Source organism: Anopheles funestus, assembly GCF_943734845.2.
Source record: "Anopheles funestus chromosome X unlocalized genomic scaffold, idAnoFuneDA-416_04 X_unloc_30, whole genome shotgun sequence".
Lineage (NCBI taxonomy): Eukaryota > Metazoa > Arthropoda > Insecta > Diptera > Culicidae > Anopheles > Anopheles funestus.
Window position 1 is genome coordinate 293,918 of NW_026045155.1, and position 7,880 is coordinate 301,797.

The window sequence follows — 7,880 nt, forward strand, 5'->3', positions numbered from 1 at the left end:
TCCAACTTGCACCATTTTTGGCCCATATTTGCCCCATAGCTCCGCCGGTATCCAAGATATGGCCACACTTTCTTCTGGCCATGGGTAGATGGCACTTGTGGCTAGATTTCTTCCATGCACCACTAATCGCTACCATGTCTGTGGCCGGAGCTATTCGACGAACAACCATCGCATTCACCTTCTCGTTGCACTTCTTCGGGAATTTGGTGCAACCAAGTTTTCACTATAACTTGGTCATTTTCCGTCCATCGGACATGCGGTTTTGGGTGTCGATACTTGACACCGCGCGCTACAATATGTTCCTCCACGACCATGTGGTCCGATGCTTCCAACAGGAGCTATTCGAGGAGTACCGATTTTTCACCATTAAAAATGCTCGTTTTTGCACCAACTTTTGCCTATAACTCAGGCTGTATCGATCGGATCTTCAATCTTGAAAAAGTTTTGGATAGGTGGCATCAAATGCTACATTTCGTTCTTCCACGTCAACTTTGTCCGATGTCTAGCAAAAAAGTTATTCGCGAACCAAGTCCAGAACCCATGCAATGGCTGCCCACATTGCATACATCACGGCGGTTAACTCTCGTTACTCTATACCGAGGACTTGGTACTTTTTCAGGCATTCGTTGCTACTTCTCGGTTCATGATATTCGTTTACGGTCTTCACTAGGGCATTTGGTGCTCCTTATCGGTTCATGATATTCGTTTACGGTCTTCACTAGGGCATTTGGTGCTCCTTATCGGTTCATGATATTCGTTTACGGTCTTCACTAGGGCATTTGGTGCTCCTTATCGGTTCATGATATTCGTTTACGGTCTTCACTAGGGCATTTGGTACTGGGCTTCCCACTTTCTACTGATCGATCCATACTCACTTGCGTGCACCTAGCCTAGGAAGGTTTCCTATGGCTTCCCATCTTTCTACTGATCGATCCATACTCACTTGCGTGCACCTAGCCTAGGAAGGTTTCCCTTTGGTACCGACTTCCATCTACGCACTCGATATAACCTAGGTACTTGGTACCGATGATGGTTAACACTCAAGCATTTCTTGCATCCTGCGTGCAAGGTACCAATTTTCACTTCTTAGGTACGTTTATGGGCCCGCATTAATCCAATATCGCTCCGATGGCCTTTCGCATTATTTCATCCGATAGCCCTTGCCAAAAGCTACCAAAAGTTCCTCCACGGCCATGTGCTCCGACGCTTAGTTTAGGAAATATTCGAAAAAATTCAAAATAGGAAGCATTTTCTTATTGGAAAATCACCTTAAATCGATGGCCATTTTTTGGGCAAAAACTTTAACGTCTTCCCGACTTTGCGGGAATTGCGAATTTTAGGCACCCAGAGAAAATCTTTTACTTTAAGGGGGCGGCCGCGAAGTTGCCCGAAGTCTCGGACACAAAAATTCTCAAGTTCCCCACTCTAGTAAATCGCCCTATGAGTATCTCCTGGCCCGCGAGCTCTGCGAGCGGGCCAGCTTCGGCGATTTTTGCCTTTTCGCCTAGGCGGTTCTTCTACGAAATTGGTCCACAGCTTTTGCTCAGAAAGCTAGCATTTGTTGCAACAGTTAGGTGCTTGGTACCACATTTTGGTATCCATTTGGGCATTTGTTGCAACTACTCGGTACTTTGGCCCACATTTCGCTCTACTCGGGCCTCTATGGTGCTACTTGTCGGTACTTTTGGCCAACTTAGGCCAATTGGGTGCAACTTGTGGGTACTCTGTGGGTACTTTAGGGCATATTGTGTCTTTCGGGTGAACCTTCGCAATACTTCATGGGTACTGATGGCCAACTTAGGAACATTCAGTGCAACCTTTGGGCCTAAGGAAATTTGTCCAACTCTTTGGACTTAGAAAATTTTCTGGACTTAGAAAATTTTCTGGACTTGTAAAAATTTTCAAATGTTCAATTTGGCCCACATTTCGCTCTACTCGGGCCTCTATGGTGCTACTTGGCGGTACTTTTGGCCAACTTAGGCCAATTGGGTGCTCTTTGTGGGTACTCTATCGGTACTTTTGGCCAACTTAGGCCAATGGGGTGCTATATGTGGGTGCTCTATCGGTACTTTTGGCCATGTTAGGCCCACTCGGTGCTATTTGTGGGTACTCTATCGGTACTTTTGGCCAACTTAGGCCCATGGGGTGCTCTTTGTGGGTACTCTATCGGTACTTTTGGCCATGTTAGGCCCACTCGGTGCTATTTGTGGGTACTCTATCGGTACTTTTGGCCATGTTAGGCCCACTCGGTGCTATTTGTGGGTACTCTATCGGTACTTTTGGCCAACTTAGGCCAATTGGGTGCTATTTATGGGTACTCTATCGGTACTTTTGGCCAACATAGGCCAATTGGGTGCTACTTGTGGGTGCTCTATCGGTACTTTTGGCCAACTTAGGCCAACTGGGTGCTATTTGTGGGTACTCTATCGGTACTTTTGGCCAACTTAGGCCAACTCAGTGCTTCTTGTGGGTGCTCTATCGGTACTTTTGGCCAACTTAGGCCAACTGGGTGCTATTTGTGGGTACTCTATCGGTACTTTTGGCCAACTTAGGCCAACTCAGTGCTTCTTGTGGGTACTCTATCGGTACTTTTGGCCAACTTAGGCCCATTCGGTGCTATTTGTGGGTACTCTATCGGTACTTTTGGCCAACTTAGGCCAATTGGGTGCTACTTGTGGGTGCTCTATCGGTACTTTTGGCCATGTTAGGCCCACTCGGTGCTATATGTGGGTGCTCTATCGGTACTTTTGGCCATGTTAGGCCCATTCGGTGCTATTTGTGGGTACTCTATCGGTACTTTTGGCCAACTTAGGCCAATTGGGTGCTCTTTGTGGGTACTCTATCGGTACTTTTGGCCATGTTAGGCCCATTCGGTGCTATTTGTGGGTACTCTATCGGTACTTTTGGCCAACTTAGGCCAATTGGGTGCTCTTTGTGGGTACTCTATCGGTACTTTTGGCCATCTTAGGCCCATTCGGTGCTATTTGGGGGTACTCTATCGGTACTTTTGGCCAACATAGGCCAATTGGGTGCTACTTGTGGGTGCTCTATCGGTACTTTTGGCCAACTTAGGCCAACTGGGTGCTATTTGTGGGTACTCTATCGGTACTTTTGGCCAACTTAGGCCAACTCAGTGCTTCTTGTGGGTACTCTATCGGTACTTTTGGCCAACTTAGGCCCATTCGGTGCTATTTGTGGGTACTCTATCGGTACTTTTGGCCAACTTAGGCCAACTCAGTGCTACTTGTGGGTACTCTATCGGTACTTTTGGCCAACTTAGGCCAATTGGGTGCTCTTTGTGGGTGCTCTATCGGTACTTTGGGACATATTATGTCCTTCGGGTGAACCTTCTCGATACCTCATGGGTACTTGTGGCCAACTTAGGAAAATTCAGTGCAACCTATGGGCCTTTGGAAATTGTTCCAACACTTTGGACTTAGAAAATTTTCTGGACTTAGAAAATTTTTTGGACTTAGAAAAATTTTCAACTTCGGTATCTTCTTCATCATGTTCCATTTTGTGGGACTTAGAAAATTTTCTGGACTTAGAAAATTTTTTGGACTTAGGAAATTTTTCAACACTTGTAAAATTTTTGTTCCTTCTTTGAAGAAGAATACTTTCCACTATTAGCTTCTTTCTCTTTTTCTTCTTAGTTGTCTTCTTATTTTCGGTCCGAGAGCGCCGACACTTGTAAAATTATCTAAGTCCGAAGACTTTTGGAATGAACCAAAAGTCAACGAACACAATACATCAACCCTATCAACATCAAGTGGCAACCCGAAGGAAGCGCAGCGGCCAGCCCATGTACAACGCGAAGTTGTAGCATGCAACCAACCAACCGCTAACCTCCAACGGCACTCAATGTATTCGTTACACATGGGCGCACCTGCACCACACTGTCGTGACCATCCAACGAGCCGTCGGTTCGGTCGTGTGTTACAAGCACCCCATCACATAGGCATAGAGTCACCACACAGTGTTCTTCAACACTCTCGTCACATGGTGCAAGTCACGGTACGCACCACCAATGTGCACTGGTTGGCCAATTCCAGCACACACGGGGCGCGCACGCGCAAGCACTAACCACCAAGCATGGGTCGCCTGAGAGGATCGATGCGAACGCATCTCTACAACTTGAAGCTCCCAGCCTGTAGTCCCGTCGTTTGCGGGCGGTCGTAGGTGTCGAAACTAGTGATATCCACAGTCGGCAAGCTCGTCCACCGGTGTTCCCAACATGTATGGTACTAACACGTGCAGCGCGAACCCGCCCTTTGCGGCCTAGTAGTAAGCGGGGATGAGACGCCAGTGTGCCAATGGACAGCACGGACGGTTCTCGGAGGGTTGTTAGGCCCGCTAGCTTACGACCACCTAATGGGTATAAGAAGCGCTATCAGCTCGGATTGGATACGACCTTAGAGGCGTTCAGGCATAATCCAGCGGACGTAGCGTCATACCATAGTCCGTTCGAACTAGTATTGAGCCAGTGGTCCGTACCTGTGGTTCCTCTCGTACTGCACAGGAATTCCGTTAAGATAGCGACAAACAATGCACACCAGTAGGGTAAAACTAACCTGTCTCACGACGGTCTAAACCCAGCTCACGTTCCCTTGAAAGGGTGAACAATCCTACGCTTGGTAAATTTTGCTTTACAATGATAGGAAGAGCCGACATCGAAGGATCAAAAAGCCACGTCGCTATGAACGCTTGGCGGCCACAAGCCAGTTATCCCTGTGTGTGTAGCTGTCAAGCCAGCAGTTTAGACGTGCTTTGTGTCGCTCCGTATTTTTTGCAAAAATATTGTGCAAAAGTGCTTATAAATAGCGGAACAATAGTCGAAAAGGGCGAATTGAGTGTCATTCTTAGCGAATATTGAAAAAGGAAATCGTTTTACTTCAATTTACTGCGCTAAAACTCAGTTTAAAGTGTCCCCATACACTTTGTATGGGGAACTTCAGTGGCGAATAAATATCGAAATACCGTGTTAGAACATTGGAAAAGTGGTAAAACACATGCTAGGGAGCATAAACTATCGTTTTCCAGCGACGTAAAGTGCTTTTAAAAAGAGATAAACAGTAAAAACTCGACGTGAAAGTGCGTGCAACAGCGTGGTACGGTGGCGTCAGGTGTGTCGTCGCGTGTGTTTGTGTCATCAACAACACCACGAAGCGTTTTCGAGCAGTGAGGACAACAACCCAACGTAAAGCTCCCTTTTTATGACGACAGCGCCACCCGTGGCGGGTTCCGCAACTTCCAGCGAAGACAGCAACCACCTTCTCTTCGACGTCTGCAGCGCCACCAGTGACCGGTAGCGGTAGCGCTTAGCCGGGACACCAGCGTTACGAAGCGTTACGGTGCTATAAAACTCGATGCGAATTGCATACCTTTCCGGCGCTTAGCGGTCAGAGAGTGAGAACGCGCAGCCGGAGACCGGGAACGCTTAGCAGGAGACCGGGAACGGTTCTTTGGCTCCGAATCCTTCCCCGGGAACGCCAAAACGAGAGACTTCAACGCGTCAGCAGGCGACGAACCCGTTTTTTGGTGTTTTCTTGAATCTCTTGCGGAATTTATTAAAAATTCTTATTCTTGCGGTTTTCTCTTGCGAAATTGTTTTTAATAAAGAAAAAAGTGGGAGTTTTTTATTCTTGCGATCCGCGGACGGGAAATCTGCCAAAGGGGCTCTAGCGACGGACGGTCGTTACCTGGGCAGATGTTGAAGGGAATATTCCCTTGTTCCGTCTGAACGATTCGTGCAGGCGGTTTTTTGTGAAAGGAGCGGAGAATGGAGGGGCGGGTGCTTCGTTCCGGGGTGCGGTCGTCGTCCACGCCTCGGAAGCGGTCCGATACCCCTTCCCCTTTACCGGAGACACCACGGCCGGCCGGACCAACGGTGGCGGTTCCGTCCGAGGCTGATAATTCCGAGGAGGAGGACGATGCGGAATTTTCCGACGCCTCTCTTCTCGAGCAGACGGTGGTGCCGCCAGTGGTAGCGGCAGGGGAGATGTCTTCAACCGTGGCTCCCCACGACGATGGCGAAGCGTCGGTGCTGGCTTTCCAGCACAAGATGCTGGAGAACTTCGCCAAACAGATCGAGTCGCTGACGGAAGAGCTGCGACTTAGCCGGGAACGTGAAGTGGCCCTGAAGTGTACGCTGGAAGCGCTTCAAGAGGGCATGCGTTCCTTGACGGCGCTTCATTCCTCGGCACAGCCTGTTGGTCAGGGCAGTGCCAGGACAAAACGCAGCCGGCAGCAGCGCAACCGTGCGAAGAAAGCTTCGCAACTGCAGCAGCAGCAGCAGCAGCAGCAGCAGCAGCAGCGGCAGCAGCAGCAGCAGCGGCAGCAGCAACAACAACAGCGGCAGCAGCAGCAGCAGCAGCAGCAGCAGCAGCGCAGCCAGCCACAGCCGCAGCGACGGACGGTCGCAGTGTCGGCTAATGGCCAGCAGCAGCAGCAGCAGCAGCAACCGCAACGTCAGCAGCAGCGGCAACAGCAGCAGATGTCCTGGGCTACGGTCGTGAGCGGTCGGAAGAGCCGATCGCAACGTTCGACTCAGCAGCAGCAGCAACCGCAGCAGGTGGGCCAGCCGTACCGGCCACCTCAGATGCGCCAGCAGCAGCAGCAGAGTCAGCAGCAACAACATCAGCAGCATCGTGCCCAGTCTAAGGGGCGTCCTCCGCGTCCTGACCGCATTGCGGTGGTCCCAGGTTCGGACAAAACCTGGACAGAGATGTACGTGAAGCTGCGTACATCTCAGGAGCTGCAGGACGTCAGGGCAGACATTGGCATGGGGCGCCGGACCGTGCAAGGTCATCTGCTTGTACCGTTGCGGAAGAACGTCGATAGCGCGGAGCTGGCTCGCCGGATCCAGCTAGCGCTAGGTGAGGATGGCGAGGCACGAGTGGTGACGGAGATGGGTGAGCTTCTCATCACCAACGTCGACTCTCTGGCCAAAGAGAGTGACGTGAAGCTTGCCATTGAGGAGAAGCTGGGGTCAGCGGCTGGCATCACTCACGTTGAGCTTTGGGAGCTCCGTGATGGCACAAAGCGAGCGCGTGTTCGACTCCCACTGGCCAAGGCACGGAGTCTCATTGGTCAGAAGTTGACACTCTGCCAATGTGTCAGCGGCATCCGCGAAGTGCCGAAGAAGCCGCTCGACCGTCAGCGCTGCTTCCGTTGCCTGCTGATGGGGCACCTGGCGCGGGACTGCCGTTCTTCAACTGACCGGACGGGTCAGTGTTTGCAGTGTGGCGAGGTAGGCCACCGCGTTAGTCAGTGCACGTCGGCAGCTAAGTGCATTGTCTGCCAGGGGCCCCATCGAGTGGGCCACTCATCGTGCCGACAAGGTCAACAGTGTCGGGTGTAGTGAGGGTGATGCAGGTCAACCTGGGTGGTGGACGCACTGCTCAGGATCTGGCCCTGCAAACAGCCCGCACTAAGCGGGTCGACGTGCTGCTGCTGTCAGAGGTGTACCGACCTCCAGAGGGCAGCGGAAACTGGACGGTGGATTCGTCGGGGAGAGCGGCTGTGGTGGCGACCGGCCACCTTCCGATCCAGCGGGTCTGGCGCTGTGCCATGCCCGGGTTGGCTGCTGCGCAGATTGGAGGGGTGGTCTTCATCAGCTGTTACGCCCCTCCACGTCTCAACGCCGGCGAGTTCGAGCAACTTCTGGAGGCGGTGGAGTTGGAGGCCCAACCCCACCCTCGCATCGTCCTGGCAGGCGATTTCAACGCCTGGAATGAGGAGTGGGGTAGCCAACGTACCACCCGGCGCGGTGAAGAGCTGCTCGATACAATTCGGCAGCTTGGGCTTGTGGTCCTGAACCAAGGATCGGTCCCGACGTTCGTGGGCAACGGAGTCGCCACTCCCAGTGTCGTGGATGTGTC